Below are 25,717 nucleotides of genomic sequence, written 5' to 3'. Positions count from 1 at the left end.
TACTCGGTAAATTTGATATGAGGCACGAATTCTATATAAGGGTTGTAATTAGGAAGGAAGAAGAAAAGCTATAGAAGTAGCAGGTGGCAGAAAACATGGGAAGATTGATTATTTCTTTGACATATCTTCTTGTAGAGTAACTTCAGCATGTATAGGTTTTAAGCTACTACTTAAATTGCGCACACATATTAACATAATAGGAGTATAGTTACATAAACAAAGCATACCTGTAATTACCAGCCATCTCCAGTGAAACCAAGAAAACCAGTTAGGCACCTTAGGCATTTGTGAAAACTTATCTATGATATGGTGGACATTGTCTAACTGAACTTCCAGAGAGTGCTGATGTTGGAAGTTCTTTTTCATATTGTATCTTAGTTCATTTTCTCGGTAGCCAAATTAGGCTTTGATCCTCGGTATAAACACAAACAGACCCTGTGCCCACACTTTGATATGCCCTTTATAGCATTGTGTAGAACTCATTGGAGGTCACCACACAGGAAGTGCTTTCCTTCTTTTTTTTAAGAGAAAGGAATATTATCAGAAAAGTGTACCTCCTTAGCCGATCATCTTACACCCTTTAAATGATCAAAATTAAGGATATTTAAAGTATGCATTAATCGTTGATTTACAGTTAGTTTTATCCTATAATGGAGTAATCCCCCTTTTCTTTTTTTCTTTGTTTTTTTATCTTTAATCTACATTTACATGAAGAATATTATGTTTACTGGGTTCTCCGCTCTACCAGGTCCCCACTATAAACCCCTTTAGAGTCACTGTCCATCAGCATAGCTAAATGTTGTAGAATCACTACTTGTCTTCTCTGTGTTGTACAGCCCTACCCTTTCTCCCACGCCCCCATGCATGGTGATCTTAATAAACCCCTTCTTCTTCCCCACCCTTATCCCTCCCTACCCACCCATCCTCCCCAGTCCCTTTCCCTTTGGTAACTGTTAGTACATTCTTGGGTTCTGTGATTTCGCTGCTGTTTTGTTCCTTCAGTTTTTCCTTTGTTATTATACTCCACAGATGAGTGAAATCATTTGGTATTTCTCTTTCTCCGATTGGCTTATTTCACTGAGCATGATACCCTCCAGCTCCATCCATGTTGCTAAAAATGGTGGGATTTGCCCTCTTATGGCTGAGTAGAATTCCATTGTGTATATGTACCACATCTTCTTTATCCAATCTTCTACCGATGGACATTTAGGTTGTTTCCAATTCTTGGCTATTGTAAATAGTGCTGCGATAAACATAGGGGTGCATCTGTCTTTCTCAAACTTGATTACTGCGTTCTTAGGGTAAATTCCTAGGAGTGGAATTTCTGGGTCAAATGGTAAGTCTGTTTTGAGCATTTTGATGAACCTCCATACTGCTTTCCACAAGGGTAGAAATAATTTACATTCCCACAAGCAGTGTAGGAGGGTTCCCCTTTCTCCACAGCCATGACAACATTTGTTGTTGTTTGTCTTTTGGATGGCAGCCATACTTACTTGTGTGAGGTGATACCTTATTGTAGTTTTAATTTTCATTTCTCTGATAATTAGAGATGTGAAGCATCCTTTCATGTGTCTGTTAGCCATCTGTATTTCTTTTTTTGGAGAACTGCCTGTTCAGTTCCTCTGCCCATTTTTTAATTGGAATATTTGATTTTTGTTTGTGGAGGTGTGTGAGCTCTTTATATATTTTGGACGTCAAGCCTTTATTGGATCTATTATTTACAAACATATTCTCCCATACTGTAGGGTTCCTTTTTGTTCTATTGATCGTGTCTTTTCCTGCACAGAAGCTTTTCAGCTTAATATAGTCCCACTTGTTCATTTTTGCTGTTGTTTTCCTTGCCCGGGGAGATATGTTCAAGAAGAGGTCACTCATGTTTATGTCTAAGAGGTTTTTCCTATGTTTATTTCCTCGAGTTTAATGGTTTCATGACATACATTCAGGTCTTTGATCCATTTGGAATTTACTTTTGTATATGGGGTTAGACAATAGTCCTGTTTCATAATTCTACATGTAGGTGTCCAGTTTTGCCAGCACCATCTGTTGAAGAGACTGTCATTTCGCCATTGTATGTCCATGGCTCCTTTATCAAATATTAATTGACCATATATATTTGGGTTAATGTCTGGAGTCTCTCTTTTCTTCCACTGGTCTGTGGCTGTGTTATTGTGCCAGTACCAAATTGTCTTTATTACTATGGCTTTATAGTAGAGCTTGAAATTGGGGAGTGAGATCCCCCCTACTTTATTCTTCTTTCTTATGATTGCTTTGGCTATTCGGCGTCTTTGGTGTTTCCATATGAATTTTTGAACTATCTGTTCCAGTTCGCTAAAAATGTTGCTGGTAATTTGATAGGGATTGCATCAAATTTGTATATTGCTTTGGGAAGGATGGCCATTTTGATGATATTAATTCTTCCTAGCCACGAGCATGGGATGAGTTTCCATTTGTTAGTTTCCCCTTTAATTTCTCTTAAGAGTGACTTGTAGTTTTCAGAGTATAGGTCATTCACTTCTTTGGTTAGATTTATTCCTAGGTATTTTATTCTTTTTGATGCAGTTGTGAATGGAATTGTTTTACTGATTTCTCTTTCTATTGGTTCATTGTTAGTGTATAGGAAAGCTACAGATTTCTCTGTGTTAATTTTGTATCCTACAACTGTGCTATATTCAGATATCAGTTCAGGTAGTTTTGGGGTGGTGTCTTTAGGGTTTTTTATGTACAATATCATGTCATCTGCAAATAGTGACAGTTTAACTTCTTCTTTACCAATATGGATTCCTTGTATGTCTTTGTTTTGTCTGATTGCCGTGGCTAGGACCTCCGGTATTTTGTTAAATAGCAGTGCGGAGAGTGGGCATCCCTGTCTATTTCCCGATCTCAGAAGAAATTCTTTCAGGTTCTTGCTGTTCAGTGTAATGTTGGCTGTGGGTTTATGATATATGGCCTTTATTATGTTGAGGTACTTGCCCTCTATTCCCATTTTGCTGAGAGTTTTTATTATGAATGGATGTTGAATTTTGTAAATGCTTTTTCAGCATCTATGAAGATGATCATGTGGTTTTTGTCTTTCTTTTTGTTGATGTGATGGATGATGTTGTTGAATTTTCGAATGTTGTACCATCCTTGCATCCCTGGGATGAATCCTAATTGGTCATTATATGTGATCCCTTTGATATACTTTTGAATTCAGTTTGCTAATATTATGTTAATTATTTTTCCATCTACATTCATCAGGGATATTGGTCTGTAATTTTTTTTTTTGGCGGTGTCTTTGCCTGGTTTTGGTATTAGGGTGATGTTATCTTCATTGAATGAGTTTGGCAGTATTCCCTCCTCTTCTATTTTTTGGAAAACTTTAAGGAGATTGGGTATTATGTCTTCTCTGTATGTCGGATAAATTTCGGAGGTAAATCCATCTGGCCGGCGTGTTTTGTTCTTGGTTAGATTTTTTATTACTGTTTCAATTCCTTTGCTCATAATTGGTTTGTTTAAGTTTTGTGTTTCTTTCTTCGTCAGTCCTTAAAGGTTGTATTTTTCTAGGAAGTTTTCCATTTCTTCAAGGTTTTCCAGCCTGTCGGCATATAGGTTTTCATAGTACTCTCTAATAATTGTTTGTATTTCTGTGGATTCTGTCGTGATTTTGCCGTTCTCTTTTCTGATTCTGTTGATTTCTGTTGATTCTCTTTTTCTCTTAATAAGTTTGGCTAGACGCTTATATATTTTGTTTGTTTTCTCAAAGAACCAGCTCTTGGTTTCATTGATTTTTGCTATTGTTTTATTCTTCTCAATTTTGTTTATTTCTTCTCTTATATTTAATATGTCCCTCCTTCTGCTGACTTTAGGCTTCATTTGTTCTTCTTTTCCCAGTTTCGATAATTGTGATGTTAGACTATTCATTTAGTATTGTTCTTGCTTCTTCAAGTGTGCCTGGATCGCTATGTACTTTCCTCTTAAGACTTCTTTCGCTGCGCACCACAGAAGTTGGGGCTTTGTGTTATTGTTTTCACTTGTTTCTATATATTCCTTGATCTCTTTTTTAATTTTTTCTTTGATCCATTGATTATTTAGGAGCATGTTGTTAAGCCTCCATGTGTTTGTGAGCCTTTTCGTTTTCTTTGTAGAATTTATTTCTAGTTTTATACCTTTGTGGTCTGAAAAATTGGTTGGTAGAATTTCAGTATTTGGATTTTGCTGAGGCTCTTTTTGTGGCCTAGTATGTGGTCTATTCTGGAGAATGTTCCATGTGCACTTGAGAAGAATGTATATCCTGTTGCTTTTGGATGTAGAGTTCTATAGATGTTTATTAGGTCCATCTGCTCTACTGTGTTGTTCAGTGCTACCATGTCCTTATTTAATTTCTGCTCAGTGGATCTATCCTTTGGGGTGAGTGGTGTGTTGAAGTCTCCTAAATTGAATGCATTGCAGTCTATTTCCCCCTTTAGTTCTGTTAGTATTAGTTTCACATATGTTGGTGCACCTGTGTTGGGTGCATATATATTTACAATGGTTATATCCTCTTGTTGGACTGAGCCCTTTATCATGATGTAGTGTCCTTCTTTATCTCTTTTTACTTTCTTTGTTTTGAAGTCTATTTTGTCTGAAATTAGTCCTGCAACCCCTGCTTTCTTCTCGCTGTTGTTTGCCTGAGATATGTTTTCCCATCCCTTGACTTTTAGTCTGTACATGTCTTTGGGTTTGAGGTGAGCTTCTTGTAAGCAGCATATGGATGGGTCTTGCTTTTTTATCTATTCTATTACTCTGTGTCTTTTGATTGGTGCATTCAGTCCATTTACATTTAGTGTGACTATTGAAAGATATGTACTTATTGCCATTGCAGGCTTCAAATTCGTGGTTGCCAAAGTTTCAAGTTTAGCCTCTTTAGTATCTTACTGCCTAAGTTGGCTTGCTTGTTGAGCTGTTATATACACTGTCTGGTGATCCTTTTCTTCTCTCCCTTCTTATTCCTCCTCCTCCATTCTTCATATGTTGAGTGTTTTTTTCTATGCTCTTTCTAGGAGTGCTCCAATCTAGAGCAGTCCCTGTAAGATGTCCTGTAGAGGTGATTTTTTGGGAGCAAATTTCCTCAGCTTTTGCTTGTCTGGGAATTGTTTAATCCCACCATCATATTTAAATGATAGTCATGCTGGATACAGTATCCTTGGTTCAAGGCCCTTCTTTTTCATTGCATTAAATATGTCATGCCATTCTCTTCTGGCTTGTAGGCTTTCTGTCGAGAAGTCTGATGTTAGCCTGATGGGTTTTCCTTTATAGGTGACCTTTTCCTCTCTAGCTACCTTTAAAACTCTTTCCTTGTCCTTGATATTTGCCATTTTAATTATTATGTGTCTTGGTGTTGTCCTCCTTGGATCCTTTCTGTTGGGGGTTCTGTGTATTTCCGTGGTCTGTTCAATTATTTCCTCCCCCAGTTTGGGGAAGTTTTCAGCAATTATTTCTTCCAAGATACATTCCATCCCTTTTCCTCTCTCTTCTTCTTCTGGTACCCCTATAATATGGATTTTGTTCCTTTTGATTTGGTCACACAGTTCTCTTAATATTGTTTCATTCCTGGAGATCCTTTTATCTCTCTCTATGTCAGCTTCTATGCATTCCTGTTCTTTGGTTCCAATTCCATCAATGGCCTCTTGCATCTTATCCATTCTGCATATAAATCCTTCCAGAGTTAGTTTCATTTCTGTAGTCTCCTTTCTGGCATCTGTGATCTCCCTCCAGACTTCATTCCATTTCTCTTGCGTATTTCTCTGCATGTCTGTCAGCATGTTTATTATTTGGATTCTTTGTCAGGAAGACTGTTTAGGTCTGTCTCCTCTGGTGTCTCTGTGATCTTGGTTTGCCTGTAATTTTATCTTTTCATGGTGATAGGAATAGTTTGCAGAGCTGGGAGGAGTGACGGCTGGAGGAACTTCCCTTCTTGTTGGTTTGTGGCCCTCCTCTCCTGGGAGAACAGCGACCTCAAGTGGCTTGTGCTGGGTAGCTGCACGCAGACAGGGCTTCTGCTTCCTGCCTGGCTGCTATGGAGTTTATCTCCACTGTTGCTGTAGGCGTCGCCTGGCTCGGGCTGCTGCTCCAAAGTTGTGGAGTCGCATTTGAGGGGAGTGGCTGGGAGGCTGCTTATCTCCATAAGGAGCCTCCGTTTTCCCTGCATCCCAGGGGAATGGAGTGCCCAGAGATCCCTGGATTCCCTACCTCTGGACTAAGTGTCCCACCGTGCCCCTTTAAGACTTCCAAAATGGACCTGCCAAAACAAAACAATGACCACAAAAAACAAAAACAAAAACAAAAAAATAAAAATAATAAATAAATAAATTTAAAAAATAAAAAATGTCCTCTCGTTTTTCTTTATTCTCCAGTGACAGCATCAGGCACCTGCTCACCTGCCCTTGCTGCCCTGTTTCCCTAGTATTGGGGACCCTATCCCTTAAATACTTCCAAAAAGCACTCACCACAACAAAACAACAACAACAAAAAAAAATGGCCACTTGCTTTTCTTTTATCCTCTGGCACCAGGCCTCCAGTAACTGCTCACCATTCTTGCTGCCCTCTTTCTCTAGTATCCAGGGCCTGTGCATGCACTGTGTCTGCACTCTGGTCTGGATGGCTGGGGCTGGGTGTTCAGCAGTCCTGGGCTCCCTCTACCTCCCGCTCTGCTTCCTCTCCTCCTGCTGGGAGCTGGGGGGAGGGGTGCTTGGGTCCCACCAGGCCGGGGCTTGTATCTTACCCCCTTTGTGAGGTGCTGGGTTCTCGCAGGTGTGGATGTGGTCTGTATGTTGTCCTGTGTCCTCTGGTCTTTATTCTAGGAAGAGTTGTCTTTGTTATATTTTCATAGCTACATGTGGTTTTGAGAGGAGATTTCCGCTGCTCTACTCACACCGCCATCTTGGCTCTGCCTCTTCATTTCACATATTTTTAATGGTGTTGAAAAGGAAAACAAAATTTTATTTATTGACACTATAATTATTTTGAAGAACATGATATTGCTCCAATTAATGAAAAAAGAGAAATAACAATGCTGAAATGGAACATTTTAATGGGTACAATGATTTCTATTAACTGAACCCTTAAAAAATCTTTAGTCTTTGCTAAATGGTTTCCAAAATTTTTGATGTTTGCCATTTTTTTAAGACTTTGCTTGCCAGTTCTGGATAAAGAATTTTAAGCTATGCAACATCTTTCCCATGAAAGTTCTTTTTCATTCACCAAATTACAATTTTAGCAAAAGACCTAAATAATGCAGAGTGACAATCTATACGGTCTTCACCTTCAGTTGTTGTATTGTTGCATTTTCTGCAGTTAAATATAAAATGAATTATAGTTTATATTATTTTTATCATATGGAGTTTCATTTTTTATTATTTTTAGAGTGGTTTAAAGTACACAGCAAAACTGAAGAGAAGCTGTAGAAAATGCAATGTCTTTGTCTCCACATGCCCATAGGGTCTTGTACCAGACTGTATGTTTGTTACAGTAAATAAACCTATACTGACCTACCACTATCCCCTTAAGTCCAAACTTCACAATTCGGCTCACCCTCAGTGTGGAATATTCCACAGATTTGACAAATGTATTGTGACATGTATAGACCTATTTACTCCTCTCTGACCTATTAATACCATGCAGTAACTGATCCATTTACTGTCTCCATAATTTTGCTTCTTGCAGAAAGCCATAGTGTTGAAATAATACACTATGTAGCCTTTTCATACTGGCTTCATTCATGTAGTGATATTCATCATAATTCTTCCATGTCTATTCATAGCTTGAGAATTCATTTATTTTTATTGCTGAGTAATATACCCTTGTCTGGATGTGCCAGAGTTTATTTACAGATTCACCTACTGAAGTGCATCTTTGTAGCTTCCAGGTTGAACCATTATGAATAAAAACACTAAATATTTGTATGAAATACAATGAAAAGGAAAAGATAAAGACAATTATAAATCAGGTAGAAAACAATAAGTAAAATTACAATAAGTCTTTTCTTATCAGTAATCACTTTGAAATATATTGACTAAACTCTATAAAAAAACTTGAAGTGGATGAATGGGTTAAAAAATACCCAACTATATGCTGTCTGTGTCTACAAAGTAGAAAGAGAAGAAGTATGATGCTTCTACAGGCCTCCTTCAGCCCAACTAGGCAGCACAAGCAGGAGACAGCTCCAAATTCTCTGTCTACCTCACTGGCTGCACAAAACATAAAAACTAAAGCAAAAGGCACTATAAAAAGAAGAATAAACAAAGCCAATAGATAGTAGGAGGAGGAACATAATAAATATATGAAAGTAAATAAATAAAACAGAGACTAATGAAATGACAGAAAAAATCAATAACAACATGACTTTGTTCTTTGAGAAGGTAAAGAAAAACAAATAGTCATACTTACCAGATTAAAGATGGCGGCATGAGAGGAGAGACAGAGGCTTTCTCCTAAAACTTGATACAATTAGAAAATTAAACTGGTGCAACTAATCCTGAAAAGGCAACAGGAAAGAGGACCATGTCAGAGTGCATACACCTGGGGAAAAGAGCAGACCTTACCAAACAGGGTAACATATGAGAGCTATGGCTTGCTGGACCCAAGGCCTTCCCCCACCCCAGCTCACTGGCAGGAGGAAGAGAAACGGAGTAGGGAGGCAGTGGAAGGGTTGGGACTCCTGAATACCTAGCTTGGGAGATCTTCTCTGGGAACACAAACATACATTTCATGGTGCTTTCATGAGACTCGCATGACTACTGGGTTGGAAAGTTAATACAGGCAGAGTTCCAGGGGAGACTGGGATTCTGGCTGCTTGTGGAAATCAGGGATCCATATCTGGATGCTGTGGGACAAAAAACTTATACCTGTGTGACCAGTCCACTGGCTCAGGCAGTGGAGATGGGCACAGCAGCTGGGAGGTGGGGAACAGCTCTTTCCTACCCCTAGGCAAAAGTAGAGTTCCCATGCGACACCCGACACAGCTTCACGGGCTGAGCAGCTCCAGAAGAGAGTTTCTGGACACTAGAGGGCACCATATACAAACAGGAAAATCCAAAAGAACCTTGTCCAGAGTAAAATTGTTAATACAACTCCCGAGAAAGATTTAAATGATGTGGACCTCATGACTCTTCCTGAAAGGGAATTCAAAACAAAAATCATCAACATCCTAATGGAGGTACAGAAAGACATCCAAGAACTCAGGAATGAATTCAGATCAGAGATACAATTGTTGAAGCACATGATGGAGGGTGTTTAAAGGAGGTTGGATATGGTGGAGGGGACAATAAATGAAGTAGAAACTAGAGAAGAGGAATACAAAGAAGCTGAGGCACAGAGAGAAAATGGAATATCTAAAAATGAAAGAATATTGACAGAACTGTGTGACCAATCCAAGCGGAACAATATTCGCATTATAGGGATACCAGAAGAAGAAGAGAGAGAGAAAGGGATAGAAAGTGTCTTTGAGAAGGTAGTTCCTGAAAACATCCTCAATCTGGGGAAGGAGATAGTCTCTCAGGCCATGGAGATCCACAGATCTCCCAATACAAGGGACCCAAGGAAGACAACACCAAGACACATAGTAATTAAAATGGGAAAGATCAAGGATAAGGACAGACTGTTAAAAGCAGCCAGAGGCAGATGTAAGATCACATACAAAGGAAATCCCATCAGACTAACATCAGACTTCTCAACAGAAAACGTACAGGCCAGAAGGGAGTGGCATGATGTATTTAATACCATGAAGCAGAAGGACGTAGAACCAAGATTACTTTATCCGGCAAGATTATCAATTCAATTTGAAGGAGGGATTAAACAATTTCCAGATAAGCAAAAGCTGAGAGACTTTACCTCCCACAAACCATCTCTGCAGTCTATTTTGGAGGGACTGCTATACATGGAAGTGTTCCTAGGGTTGGATAGCTGTCACCAGAGGAAGTAAAATCATGGTAGGGAGGGTGGAGCACCAGATTGTGAGGCAAATGCAAAATTAAATTGACTATCCTCAAAGCCAATCAAGGGATAGATAAAAAGTATAGAATCAGATATCTAATCTATAAAGAATGTAGGGGAAAAACTCCAAAGGACAGATCCACAAGACAGACACTAATAAGGACACAGAAGCACTAAACAACACACTAGAACAGATGGACCTAATAGACATTTATAGAACTCTACATGCAAAAGCAACAGGATACCTAGTCTTCTCAAGGGCACATGGAACATTCTCCAGAATAGACCACATACTAGGCCACAAAAAGAACCTCAGTAAATTCAAAAAGATTGGAATCCTACCAACCAACTTTTCAGACCACAAAGGTATAAATCTAGAAATAAATTGAAACAAGAAAGCAAAAAGACTCACAAACACATGGAGGCTTAACAACACACTTCTAAATAGTCAATGTATCAACAACCAAATTAAAATGGAGATCCAGTAATATATGGAAATAAATGACAACAACAACACAAAGCCTCAACATCTGTAGAACTCAGAGAGAACAGTCTTAAGAGGAAAGTATATAGCAATCCAGGCATATTTAAAGAAGGAAGAACAAACCCAAATGAATAGTCTAATGTCACAATGACCAAAATTGGCAAAAGAAGAACAAATGAGGCCTAAGGTCAGCAGAAGGAGGGACATAACTAAGATCAGGGAAGAAATAAACAAAATTGAGAAGAATAAAACAATAGAAAAAAATCAATGAAAACAAGAGCGGGTTCTTTGAGAAAATAAAGAAAATAGATAAGCCTCTAGCCAAACTTATTAAGAGAAAAAGAGAATCAACACACATCAACAGATTTAGAAATGAGAAAGGAAAGATCATGACAGACCCAACAGAAATACAAAGAATTATTAGAGACTACTATGAAAACCTATATGCTAAGATTCTGGGAAACCTAGAAGAAATGAACAACTTCCTAGAAAGATACAACCTTCCAAGACTGATGAAGGAAGCAACACAAAATCTAAACAAACCAATTTCCAGCAAAGAAATTGAAGTGGTAATCAAAAAACTAATCAAGAACAAAACCACTGGGCCAGATGGATTTACCTCGGAATTTTATCAGACATACAGAGAAGATATAATAACCATTCTCCTTAGAGTTTTCCAAAAAATAGAAGAGGAGGGAATACTCCCAATTCAGCTGATGAATGTAGATGCAAAAATACTCAATAAAACATTAGCAAACCGAATTCAAAAATATATATAAGCGTCATACACCATGACCAAGTGGGATTCATCCCAGGGATACAAGGATGATACAACAATTGAAAATCCATCAACATCATCCAACATATCAACAAAAAGAATTACAAAAACCACATGATTATCTCCATACATGCCGAAAAAGCATTCGACAAAATTTAACATCCATTCATGATAAATACTCTCAGCAAAATGGGTATAGAGGGCAAGTACCTCAACATAATAAAGGCCATATCCGATAAACCCACAGCCACATCATACTGAGCAGTGAGAAGCTGAAGGCTTTTCCTCTGAGATAGGGAAAAAGACAGGGATACTCACTCTCCCCACTGTTATTTAACATAGTACTGGAGGTCCTAGCTACAGCAATTAGACAAAACAAAGAAATACAAGGAATCAAGATTGGTAAAGAAAAAGTTAAACTGTCATTATTTTCAGATGACATGTTATTGTACATAAAAAACTCTAAAGACTCCACTCCAAAACTACTAGAACTGATATCATAATACAACAAAGCTGCAGGATAAAAAATTAACACACAGAAATCTGTGGCTTTCCTATACACTAACAATGAGCCAATAGAAAGAGAAATCAGGAAATCAATTTCATTCACAATTGCATCAAAAAGAATAAAATGCCTAGGAGTAAACCTAACCAAAGAAGTGAAAGACCTATACCCTGCAATCAATAAGACACTCTTAAGAGAAATTAAAGAGGACAGTAACAAATGGAAACTCATCCCATGCTCTTGGCTACAAAGAGTTAATATCACCAAAATGGTGTTCTTCCCAAAGCAATATACAGATTTGATGCAATCCCTATCAAATTGCCAACAGCATTCTTCAATGAACTGGAACAAATAGTTCAAAAATTCATATGGAAACGCCAAAGACCCTGAATTTCCAAAGCAATCCTGAGAAAGAAGAATAACATGGGGGAGGATCTCACTCCCCAACTTCAAGCTATACTACAAAGCCATAGTAATCAAGACAGTTTGGTACTGGCACAAGAACAGAGCCACAGACCAGTGGAACAAAAGAGAGACTCCAGACATTAACCCAAACATATATGGTCAATTAATATTCGATAAAGGAGCCATGGACATACAATGGCGAAATGACAGTCTCTTCAACAGATGGTGCTGGCAAAACTGGACAGCTACATGTAAGCGAATGAAACTGAATCTCTGTCTAACTGCACACATGAAAGTAAATTCAAAATGGATCAAAGTCCTGAAAGTAAGTCATGAAACCATAAACTTTTAGGAAAAAACATAGGCAAAAATCTCTTGGACATAAACATTCTTGTCTTCTTCATGAACATATCTCTATGGGCAAGAAAACAAAAGCAAAAATGAAAAAATGGGACTATATCAAGCCAAAATTTTCTGTACAGCAAAGGACAGCATTAATAGAACAAAAAGGTACCCTACAGTATTGGAGAATATATTCGTAAATGACAGAGCCGGTAGATGCTTGACATCCAAAATATGTGAAGAGCTCACAAACCTCAACAAACGAAAAGCAAATAAGCCAATTAAAACACGGCAGAGATGCTGAACAGACAGTTCTCCAAGTTAAAATTCTGATGGCCAACAGACACATGAACAGATGCTCCACATCCCTAGTTACCAGAGAAATGCAAATTAGAACCACAATGAGATATCACCTCACAGCAGTAAGGATGGCTAACATCCAAAAGACAAACAACAACAAATGTTGGCGAGGTTGTGTAGAAAGGGGAAGTCTCCTACACTGCTGGTGAGAATGTAAATTTGTTCAACCATTGTGGAAAGCTATATGGAGGTTCCTCAAAATGCTCAAAATAGACTTACCATTTGACCCAGGAATTCCACTCCTAGGAATTTACCCTGAGGATGCAGCACTCCAGTTTGAAAAATACAGATGCACCCCTATGTTTATCACAGCACTGTTTACAATAGCCAAGAAATGGAAGCAACCAAGTGTCCATCAGTAGATGAATGGATAAAGAAGATGTGGTACATATACACAATGGAATATTATTCAGCCATAAGAACAAAACAAATCCTACAATTTGTAACAACATGGATGGAGCTAGAGGGTATTATGCTCAGTGAAAAGCCAAGCGGAGAAAGACAAATACCAAATGTTTTCACTCATCTGTGGAGTATAAGAACAAAGAAAAACTGAAGGAACAGAACAGCAGCACAATTACAGAACCCAAGAATGGACGAACAATTACCAAAGGGAAAGAGACTGGGGAGAATGGGAATGTATGGAGGGATAACGGCAGGGAAGAAGAAAGAGGGTATTATGATTAGCATGTATAATGTGGGGGTTGGGGAAAAGGGAGGGCTATGCAACACAGATAAGACAAGTAGTGATTCTACATCATCTGACTATGCTGATGGACAGTGACTGCAATGGGGTTTATGGGGGGACTTGGGGTTGGGGAGAGCCTAGTAAACATAATGTTCTTCATATAATTGCAGATTAATGATAACAAAATTAAGAAAAGAAAAAATAAATTAAAAAAATAAAAAGTAGTCAGTAAATAATGAATAAACTCATTCAAAAAATAAACTTTTTAAAGTGAAAAAAATAGTCATAGTTACCAAGAAAAAAAGGAGAGGACACAGAAACAAAATCAGACAGGAAAAAGAAGTTACATATCACATAAATTTAAAAAGTTATATGAAATTATACAAACTGTATAGCAGTAAATTAGACAGCCTAGAAAAATGGGATAATTGTCTAGATATGTACAATTATCCAAGGCTGACACAGGAATAGAAAGAAAATTTGAACAGATTAGCAGTAATGACATAGAATAGGTAATAATAATAATAAAACTTCCCAGAAAGAAAATACCAGAACCAGATTGGGGAAGTTTTCAGAAATTACTTCCTCAGTGACCATTTCTATCCCTTTTCCTCTCTTGTCTTCTGGTACCCCTAAAATGCAAGTAGTATTCCATTTTGGTTGGTCACACAGTTCTCTTAACATTTTTTCACTACTAGAGATCCTTTTTTCTCTCTTTGTCTCAGCTTCTTTGTATTCCTCTTTTCTAATTTAAATTCCATATATCATCTCCTCTACATCTAATCTGCTTTTAAATCCTTCCATTATGTTTCATTTCAGGTATTGTATTCCTTAATGGTTGAAACTCAGTCCTAAATTCTTCCAAGAGTTCTTGAATATTTTTCTGTACCTGCATGAGCATGTTTATGATTTTTATTTTGAAATCTCTTTCAGAAATATTGAAGAGTTCCATTTCACTTGTCCCTGTTTCTGGTGTTTGTGGGATTTTTGGTTGAACAAGGTTCCTTTGATGTTTCATATTTTATGTGGCACTCTCTAGTGCCCAGAAGCTCTACTCTCTGGAGTTGCTCAGCCTCAGGAATGATGTTGCAGATCACAGTGGCATGGCACTGGTACCTGGTGTTAGGAAAGAACTTTTTCCTGTTTCCCAGCTGCTGTGCCTGTCTTCACTGCCAGAACCAGTGGGCCGAGCACATAGGTGTAAGCCTCTGTGCTTTGCGGTTTTAGCTGTTGTAGGAGGGGCCTTCCTTTAGCTGGCGTGTCTCCACAGCTGCTGCTTTGTGAGCCTGTGCTGGCTGGGAGGAAGGTGCAACAGGCTGCATATCATGGTGGGGTGCCTCGTAGCTGTGTATCCTAAAAGTTCCTAACCTTCTGGGCAGTTGTGCGCTCGACAGTTTTGTCCACATGTCCTTTCTCCTGAGCAGGAAGCTCTGTGAAATCCTTGCTCATTTAGCAGCCCTCTCACTGTTAGGAAGTCTCCCAGACAACCCCCCTTTCTTTTCTCCCTGAGCAGTAAGAAATGGATCCCTGTTTTCCACAAGCAGCTGGAATCTGTTTCTCCAAGTATTTCTCATATTTTAGCTTTCCAACCCTACTAATCTCCAGAACAACATGCAATGTAGGTTCATGCTCCCAGAGAAGATCTCCAGGGCTAGATGTTTATCAGCCCTAGGCTTCCACCTCCTCCCTGCACTATTTCTCTTCTTCCTGCCAGTGAGCTGTGGGGGAAAGGCTTGGGTCCTGCTGGATCACGGCTTTGGTATGTTACCCTCTTCTGTGAGGTCTGTTCTTTTCTCAAGGTTTATGCAGTCTGGCACAGCCTTCTTTCTTGTTCTTTTAGGATTAGTTGAATTAACTATATTTTCATATTATATGTGGTTTTGGGAGGAGGCCTCTCTCTCACCTCTCACACTGCCATCATTAATCCGCTCTCATCTTTTTCATCTTAAATACAGTTGGGGTTCTTCTCCCCAGACAAGTGTTGCACACCAGGCATCTCCGATTGTTTTGTCCCAGATTTACTCTCTAACAATACTCAAATTCCCTCACCTCCAGTGGGGATCCCACCACTTCTGAGGCCACCGTCGCTGCTTTTCCTCATATATGTTATCTTGTAACTATGAGTGTTCAGGTCTCAGTTTCTGTGAGAACTAAATCAAATCTGGAGGGGACTCCTGATCCCTGAGCTCTGAAAATATGACCCTGCTCTTTACCTGGGGGTGAAGAGCAGGAATAAAAAGGCCCCGTGGGAAAGGCTGGATCTTGAACATGAGGTTAGCAAGTATTTCCCTGATTTCTTTTCTCAGCTCCTTGAGCTTCCTCTCAGTGGACAGAGATGCCAAACAACTTGAGAATTTCCCACAGAAGAGAATTTCCTACTGATAGAAAGAAGGGGTTCTCTCTAATTCTTTGTCCATGATCTCAGCCTTCTTGTAAATGTTATATACCTGAAATGTGTATCACCTACTTCTACACACATTGGGAAGCTACATCTGGAGTTTTAAGCAGTTCATTCCCTCCTCAAAAATTTTTCTCTCAAGTTGAATGTTATGTTCTTTATGTGCCTGAGGCAGTATTTTAGGCACTTTCTACTCATTATATATTTGCAATTATTACTCTTGCTTTCAGCATTTAAGAAAACAGAGGAAAGATAACAAGTAAAATAAAAATAATCATATCTATTTCAGCATGAGGAAATAATAATTCATGAAATTGATAATCCCTGCAGAATATATGTTAATTTTTATAGATTTATGAAATCACTTCTTATAACTAGCAATAGATCCTAATTTTAAAATATTAATACCTGGCACTGAAATATAAATAATATAAACACTCTTTTAAAAACCCCTAGGTAATATAATTTTAATATAAACCTAAGAAAAATATGCAATGAAGGCAGAAATTAGCTCAAATGATTTCTTTAGTATATTCCACATATTATGAACACTCAATTAAAGATATGTCTGTGTAAGATGTAGAGACACTGTAAAGAACTAATGTTTAACTTTTCCTTATAAAAACTCTTGTTCAAGTCAACAGCTGTTTTATAATGGCTCATAGAAAACATTTACACTTCTAGGTACTGAAAGAATTAATTTGGTAGATCAGCATCAAGGATTTTAACTCTCTCTGAGATTTCCTAATTTAATGTTGAGCTACTTTGTTAAGCCTGTCCTTTTCCACACAACCAACATCAAAAAAGAAATGCTTTTCCCTGAGGCAGCCCTGTGGATTTACTCCCTGGTCTGATTCCCAGGTCCCTGACTGACAGCTTCCCCACCTGATCTGCTCCCTCCTCCTCCTCTCCTGGGAGTTCTTGGAAGGACTCAGGGGGTCCCCAGAGCCTCAGAGCTGCAACCATGTGCCTTTGCTTAGGAATCTATGAAATGGTCTTTTGTCAGTGAGAGGATAAATGAGTTCCCTCAGTTCTGGGAGGGTTGGAGGCCTAATACTACTTCCTATTACAATAGATTAGAACAAATCTTCCTGGATGAAGAGAATCTTCACATCACATGCAAAATTTTTGTAATAAGGAAACAATCTATTTTATAGCAAAGCTTTTCAGAAATTAAAGCATGATCAAAATGTAAGTAACCTTTATTTAGCACTTTTGGATAGAAAAAATATGCCTTGTCTATAAAAAGGATCATTTTTCTGACATCAACAAATTTTACTGGTAAGTTTGACCCTTTGATCTGATATGTGGATATGTAGACCTTGATCCAAAACCTATATCTACTCTAAAATGATCATGAGTTTCATTAAAAATTTCAATTATTCTCAAATACGATTAAAAGAGAAAAATCACAGAGTTAAAAAAAGATAGTTGTGAGCATAGGTAAAAGCAGACACACATGCATACACGTGTAGGCATGCAAAAGCACACTCATATATACACGAATAGGATAGTATAACAATGTTTTATGGATAAAGACATTTGTCAAAACATACACAGAAATACAGTAAGTAGCATTTTTTCCTGTTCCAGTGATTTCCAAAATATAATGAAAAGTCACACAATAAAGTTAAAAATCAAAACAGCTATCTGGTATCCTTCAAGAACCTGTAATTTTGGATACCTTTGCCTATGTATTCTTAAACCACCTCCCAATTTCATTTTTGAGAATAAATTCTGTCAATATATAGTGTTTAATTTATGAAATAGATAGTGAAAATTTTAATTAATGTTATATATTAAAGATATATTCCAATAAGTATGTTTTTATTTACATAGAAATTAAACCTACAGATCATTCTGTAAGCCAGAAAGGACAATGACTCATGAGCCCTTGCCAATCAAGACTAAATAATGATTAGAAACATTCATCAAAATTATAATACAGGAAAAAGATTTTCTCTGTGGTTATTTCATTTTCCAAAGCTCTCTTTAAAATAGATTTGAGAGAAATATCTCACTGTTATAGAATTTGGTTATAAAAGAATTTATCTGCCAAATGTATCCACATCTTAGAGTGTTTCATATGTGTGTTTTAAAGCACCATCGTCATTACCAGAAAACGCTTTATCCTCATCAGAGAATGAGTATTTCAGCTCTGAAATTAGTTTTATGTGTAGAATTGCAGTGTGGCCACTCAAACCCAGTGGTTTTCTGTAGAGGTGCCTCAGTATTTCTTCGGCTACCAAGAGTAGTGGTCCAGGATCCACAAAAAGGACACCAGCCTTTCCTGTCTCCACGCTCAGATGCTCTGGGTCAGGGGGCTTCCACCCCCAGGAGATCACAGAGCCTGGGAGCGGCTCGACCTGGGAATGAGCCTGCTCACGATCTTTGACAAATTCTGCATCACTGGGCAGTCATGATCCGTACTCCAGATACAGTACAGCTTTCTAAGCCAAGCAATACTTGATGCTGATATATCCTAGGAGACTGAGTTATATTTGCTGATTCATATACACATGCAATCCAGGTTCAGGTCAGATTTGGAAATCTATAAACGTACTCAGGCATTATTAGAAATGTTTCCATCACTTTTTCATGTGCTCCATTTCACGGTTGAATCCTTTGTTATTTGTTTGGACTTTATAAAAGCCATTTGAAGATAATGAAAAAATTGCTGTTTTATATCTTAGATAATTGAGACAGAGACACTGAACAAAAGTCAGGAACATTTGAATAATAGGCAATTGTATTTAAGGTCATGGCCAGAGGAGGAGGAAATGTAATTTTGGTGACCCATGGAATTTTAGTTAGAAGTTTTGCTATTCTTCCTATTGAATTCAGAAAATTTCTTAGAAATTTGAAAAAGCTGATATTAGAGGTGGAGGGTCCTGTCATCTAGAGCCAGGGTGAAGTAAACAAATAAACTGGAAAGAATATATTCTGAAAGTGTAAACACAAGCAGTGATACATAATTAATTCTTACTAAAAAACAGAACTAGAAGGACTTACACGTGCTTCGAATTGAGAAAACGTTGTTTTACCTGCCCTTTATACACAAATATTTAAGTGCAGTAGCTGCACACATCCTTAAACACCCTTTCCATCCGTGAGAATGGCAGGACCTACTGAGATGAAGTTGTTAGCACCAGTCAATGGCCAGGTTCTAATTTCCTATAATTTAACATTCATGTTGGATTAAAATTAAATGTATTTTATTGTTTTCTAATCTACATCTATTGCCTTCAGTCTGCCGAAGTCTCCCTATGCTGTGTGTCACTTCAGAGAACAGGGAGGCATAGAAGTCAGTGAAACCACTTTCCTCTCCCAACTCTGCCATTTACTGGTTATGTCCCTTTACACTGGGGCTGGAGGTGGGGGACCAGTCACCCTCTCTGTCTTACTATCCTCAGTTCTGAAATCATTGCAATAGTGGCACCTTACTCTCTGTTCACTGTGCAGACTAAAATTATTGATAAGTAACAACTTCAATGTCTTCAACAATTCATTAGCGATGATGACCATCACCAATTCCAAAATCATTTTATTAGTAATGTGCTGCAGGGACTTCTAAATATATGTTAATTAATTTAGTACCTAGAAGAGTCCTGCATAAATTGATGATTTAGGAACAGAGTTTAAGTAACTTGATGAATGTCTATTACTAATAAGGAACAACAATAAGGAATATACACAAAAATGTGGGTAGCCTTGCTTTTAACCACTACATTCAACTTTGCCTAATGCAAAATAAATATTAAATGTCTATTATCAATTTTTAATAATAAAAATAAATAATAAATTCTTATTTTAATTGTCTTATTTTGTAGCTGCTTATAGACATTGATGTTTACTACATTCCACATGTTATATAAAAATATGCCTATAGCCCTTGATAAACTCTCATTGAACTACACATATAATCTCTTGTTAACTGTCATAACACTTAGTCATCTACAACATCAATCAAATACCACAAGTATTTGATGTAGTAATCCATAACATTAATCAAATACCATAAGTTAACTCACCCATGACATGACAGATTCAAACTGAAACAAGAATTTTTCTAATCCCTGATCTTTCCTTTCTCCTAAATTATGTGAATTTCAGAGTCTTTAAAAGCCTGTAAAAAATTCCACTTTTTCCCAAGTGAACTGGCTAAAATTCAGAAATGAATTAAATTATTTGAAAACTTTCTGCACAAAACAGGAATATTCCAAAATGTATTTGACAAATGTTGACAATTAGACATTTTTTTTGGCTATGTCTTTAAAATGTATACTATCATTATTATTTTTCAAATATTCCCATCACAGGGATCCTTTCTGAGTCTGAAAAATTCTGACTTCTCAATGTTAAAGTATTTTTTTAAATGTTTCAAAATACAGGTAACATATATTTTCCATCTAACCATTGTTAAGTGTACAGTCAAGTGGTGGTAAACAGTCACATTGTTGGTCAAGCATCTCCACACCCACCTCCAGAACGGTCTCCTTTTGTAAAACTGAAACTCTGCATCCATTAAACAATAGCTCCAAGTTGCTTCATCCCCTCAGCCCTTTCCATCAGAGTTTAGTTTCTGTATATATGAATTTATTCCAGGAACCCCATATTAATGGACTCGTACTGCATTTCTCATTGTGTGACTAGGTTATTTTGATAACCATATTGTACTCAAGGCTAATTCATGTTTAAAGATAACAAATAACACCAAGAAACAATATTAAATACCTATGCACATAATGACAATGTGTAAAAAAGTTTCCAGGAAGACCTTGGTTTCACCTTCAGCTTGGGTTTTCTTGGAACTGTTTTTACACTGTGAGGTAGAGTTTCCTGTATCAGCTTGAAGAGAACTTTGGTGCATTTCTTCCTAATTCAGTGTTAGGTAAAACACGTTGGGGGGTTGGTGTGGGAGTCCAGCTCCAGTTTAGGGGTGGGATGCCCGAAGGTGCAGGACGGGGTCAGTGTATGGAGAGACAGTACACGGAGACAGATGGAGGTGGTCTCTCGACAAAGTGTCAATGACAGCTTTATTTATACTATTTTTCACAAGGATATGATTATTTTTTATTATTCTGATGATTAATTAGTATAGGCTTCTGGGAAGTTTAAGTTCTCATCTTTTCCGTGCTGCTTAGCAAAGGTTAGCTTAGTCTTTCGCAACAATGCAAGCAAAAACAAAGCCAATAGTATAATGGAGAATAACAAAATCAAGGTGGGTAATAGAGGGAACCAGCTGCGAAGGCCCCTGATTTGTGGGGGTCTTCCTGCAGCCTGAGATTTGCTACACAGCTTGAGTAGCATGGCTCCCGGCAGGTTGGTGCAGCCATAATGGTGAAAAAAAACCCACTGTATCCTACAAACATTAAATGGTCACCTCATCCATCCATCCCAGCCCCTTTTAACTTCTGTGAATCCATCACTATAACAGAAAACCAATGCGTCACTGCAGCTTGGATTCACTAAATTTAATTATGCTGCTGGAATTACAACCTTAACATCTTAATTTATTTCTTGGAACTACTCTCCTTTTTCATTTTTCACATTTTATAGGTTAATTGGCCAATAGAAATATTTATGTCTATTGTCAGTATTTAATATTTAACTTAATACAAAGATACACATATACATTTTATAAATATGATTATATACACATTGCGAAATAATCAACACAGTTGAGATAATATACTGGCACATGCAGATACCATTTTCATTTATTTCTATGATTTCAATTACAGAAAACAGCTCACTCTTGGGGACCACACCACTGGATGAGATGACCAACAATACAGGGGTCACTGAATTCCTTCTCCTGGGATTCTCTGAGGACCCGATGATGCAAACCCTGCAGGGTATCCTGTTTCTCATGGCTTACCTGGCAGCCATGTTAGGAAATGGACTCATCATCATGCTCATCATTTGGGATCCTCAGCTTCACACACCCATGTACTTCTTCCTGAAGAACCTGTCACTCATAGATCTCTGCAACATCTCTGTCACTGTTCCTAAATTTGCTCTCAACTCCCTGATGAACAGGAACAAAATATCCTTCCTTGGATGCATCTTCCAGGTGCTGTTCTTTGTGAGTTTTTGTTCTGCTGAGTTTGCCATCCTCACAGTGATGTCCTATGACCGCTATGTGGCTGTCTGCCGTCCACTGCACTATGAGACCATCATGAACAAAGGGGCCTGTTGGTGGATGGTGGTGGCCTCATACTTCAGTGCAGGCATCTCTGGAGCCATGCACACTGCAGCAACCTTTTCCACTACTTTTACTTCCAACAAAATGCATCATTTCTTCTGTGATATCCCTCAGATTATTTTGATCTCAGACTCCAAAATGAGCATAAATGAAGCATCAGTGACAGCATTTGTTACAAGTATCTCACTAGTTTGTTTCCTCTCTATTTTATCTTCCTATGTGTACATCTTCTCTGCTGTCTCAAGGATCTCCTCCCTGGAGGGCAGGTCCAAAGCCCTCACCACTTGCCTCCCTCATCTGGTTGTTGTGACTGTGTTTCTTTCAACAGGTGCCCTGGCCTACCTGAAGCCAGCCTCTGAATTGAGGTCAGACCTAGCTATCACTCTGTCTGTGTTTTACACAGTGATCCCTCCATCCCTGAATCCCATCATTTACAGTCTTAGAAACAAGGACATAAAACTGACTCTGGAGAAAGTTCTTGGAATTGTAGCATTTAAGTCAAATTAAATATATTCAGGTAGATTAGAAAGAAGTTTCTCTTTAGTACCAAGGTATATTATTTTAACATTTTAGAATTTATGTGATGGGAACGTATCTTAAAATTAATGTATAACTTTAGCCATTTGTGATAAGGGATAGAGGTGACATTGAAGAATGTTCTTCAGACACATGGAGAAAATACAGATATCAGTGCAACATTATTATTGTGGTATGTTTTTGGCAGTGGCTAAAAAAGTCACTTTAGCAATATTACAATATTAATAAAAAGATTTAAAAGAAATCTAGACTTCCTAGTAGAAATGCCAACAAATGAAGATATTAATAATATTTTTATTTGGCGAAATAACTTCAGAAACTATTGCATCAGCAGTGTTCTTTATATACACAAACCAATGAAATTGGAACAACATGGGCTTCCACAAATGAGAGTGATTCTACAATTTAGAAATCAAAATCTTCCTATATATTTCCTAGATTTGGGTGATCTTACTGCTGTATCACTTCCTGACCAATAAAGCATATCCTTCTGTTCCCAAAACATCAGTGTGCACAGATTGGCCCAGGTATGAGCCCCTGCTTCTTGGTATATAGACTTTTAGACTGCGAAATTTTATCTTTATAATATAAACGTGAACTTTTTCTCTTTGCAGGCTCATGTGTAATTAGAAATGGCAGGGCTGGTAGAGTGGAGAGAAGGCTCCTTCCTCCTGTAACTGTGCTTGCTTCCTACTGATGATAGCCTGCTGCCCAAGGAAGCTCTTACACATGATGAGGCTGCAGGCCACTGTGTGCTGTGCTCACTTACTGCTCCACATGCTGCTGACACTGCCTATCTTGACCTGCCTCATGTGCCAACACTGCTGTGATTCCCAGTGCTCTACATGATGCTTTGTTTCTTCAAAATCCTCCATCACACCTAGTTGTGAATATGTAATTAAGTTCTGTGCAATGTCTGAGATAATGTGACATGAAACTTAAGGGGCATGTCCTTATGGTCAGGGGCCCCCCTCCTCCTTACCCCATGGTGCACATGGGATGCTGCTGTGGTGTGGGGCCCTGGAGAGCAAGCCCATGAGCCTGGCATCCTGGATATTCACTTAACTAGTGACCCAGCCATTTAGGAATTTCCAACAGGACCCTGATGCTATAACCTGCTTGTGCTCAGGATTTCCTCATTAATGCAATAAAATATATAAAATGATTTTAGTATAATAAACACTAGGTAGAAATAAACAAATACATCCTTATTGTGTATATTATGTTATGAAGAATACTTTTCTACCTATAAAATGTGGGAAAACCTGCCAGTTACAGAGGTAGAATTTTCACTGTGACTGCGGGTGTCAGGGCTCAGGTGTTTAAAAAGCCAGTCAAATCCAGGTTACCCCAGATGCCTGCCACTGGAGAGTGTGGCTCTGCTCCTTCCTCGGGTGTATGATGACTCACTCACATGTTCCCATACTAATCCTGGGCCTCTGTGGCTTCTGCATGGAGCAGACAATAAAAGGGTCACTTGATAAAGCCTGGAACTTCAACCCAATGTTAAGCAGTATTTGCTGGATGTGGTCATTTGCTTTTCTAAGCTCCCTGAGCTTTCTCTCAGTTTACAAAGCTGTCCTCCAACTTTGCTGTGCTCTTTTCCTATAGAAAATAAGTCCTTCTGAGAGAAAGAAGTGATCCATTCCAATCCTTTCTCCATGACTTGAGTCTTCTTACAGATGTTACATTTCTGCTACGTGAAGCTCAAATTTCCACAGACTTTGGCAAATTAATACTGGATTTCTAAACAGGGTATATCCTGCTCAAACAATTTTTCTCTGGAGTTGTTTTATATGTTCTTTATGAAAAGCAGGGATTATTTTAAGCTTTTTTCTACACTGCACATTTTCAATTATTATTTTTACTTTTCTAATTTTAAAGAAAAGTATTACAGTATCACAAGTAATAGAAGAATAATTACATCTATTTCAGTGGGCAGAAGTAAGTTATTATTGCATTAAATTAATCATCCCGAAAGAAAACATGTTACTCTTGCTACATTTTCAAAAGTAGTTGTTGTAACTAACCAGTTGATTGTAATTTAAAATATTAACATCTGTAAATGAAATATAAATAAAGTGAGTAATTTTTAAAAAACACCTAATCAATATATTTTTCATTTAAAACCAAGGAAGCATGAACCATGATGTCAGAAATGGGCTTAAATGGATTCTTTAGGATATTCCACATAATATGAATATTCATTTAATGTACATGACTGTGAAAGTAGACATATAATTACTTGTACATATAATTAATATTTTATTAACAATAATTACATATATTAAAGATCTACTATTTAACTTCTTATACAAATTATTGTTCTAGCTGAACAAGTGTTTTAGAACACTCATAAACAATGTTTGTATGTTTATATACTCAAATGATTAATTTGGTAGCCCAGCATCAGGGATTTTTGAGATTTCTTAGCTTAATGTTCAGTTGCTCTGTTGAGCCCGTCACGTTCTCCCCAATCAATATCACAACAGGAACACTTTCCCCTCAATAGATCTCTGTGTTTATTCTCAGTTTTAGTTCCCCAGGGACCCAGACTACAACCACCTCTCTTTGATCTCTCCTGTCCCAACTCTACCCCTCCTGGGTGTTCTTGAAAGGACTTAGGGGACACACCACCACCTCATAGATGGAACAATTCACCTTTTCCTTAGAATACCTTGAGGAGGTTCTTCTCTCAGTAAGAGAATAACAGTTCTTCCAGTTCCGGCTGGGATACAGCCTGATACTAATTTCTATTACATTAGATGAGAACAAATCTTCCTGGATGAAGAGAATCTGTGAAGAATGAAGAGCTTAAAACACATGTGTAATTCCTGTAGCCAGGTAATAGTTTATTTTACAGCCTGGATTTTCAGAGATAAACACACAAGGACCATGTAAGTAACAACTATTTGATATTTGAGGGTGGATGAAATTTTACTTGTCTGTATTCAAAACATTATTTTTCTAATATATTATCCAATTAAATTACTGTGTTCATTTATCTGTACATGTGTACACCCTAATACAAAAGTTACATTTATTCTCAAATGAACATGAATAT

This window comes from Manis pentadactyla, chromosome 13 (genome assembly GCF_030020395.1).
Source record: "Manis pentadactyla isolate mManPen7 chromosome 13, mManPen7.hap1, whole genome shotgun sequence".
Classification (NCBI taxonomy): Eukaryota; Metazoa; Chordata; class Mammalia; order Pholidota; family Manidae; genus Manis; species Manis pentadactyla.
This window is presented reverse-complemented; position numbering follows the sequence as displayed.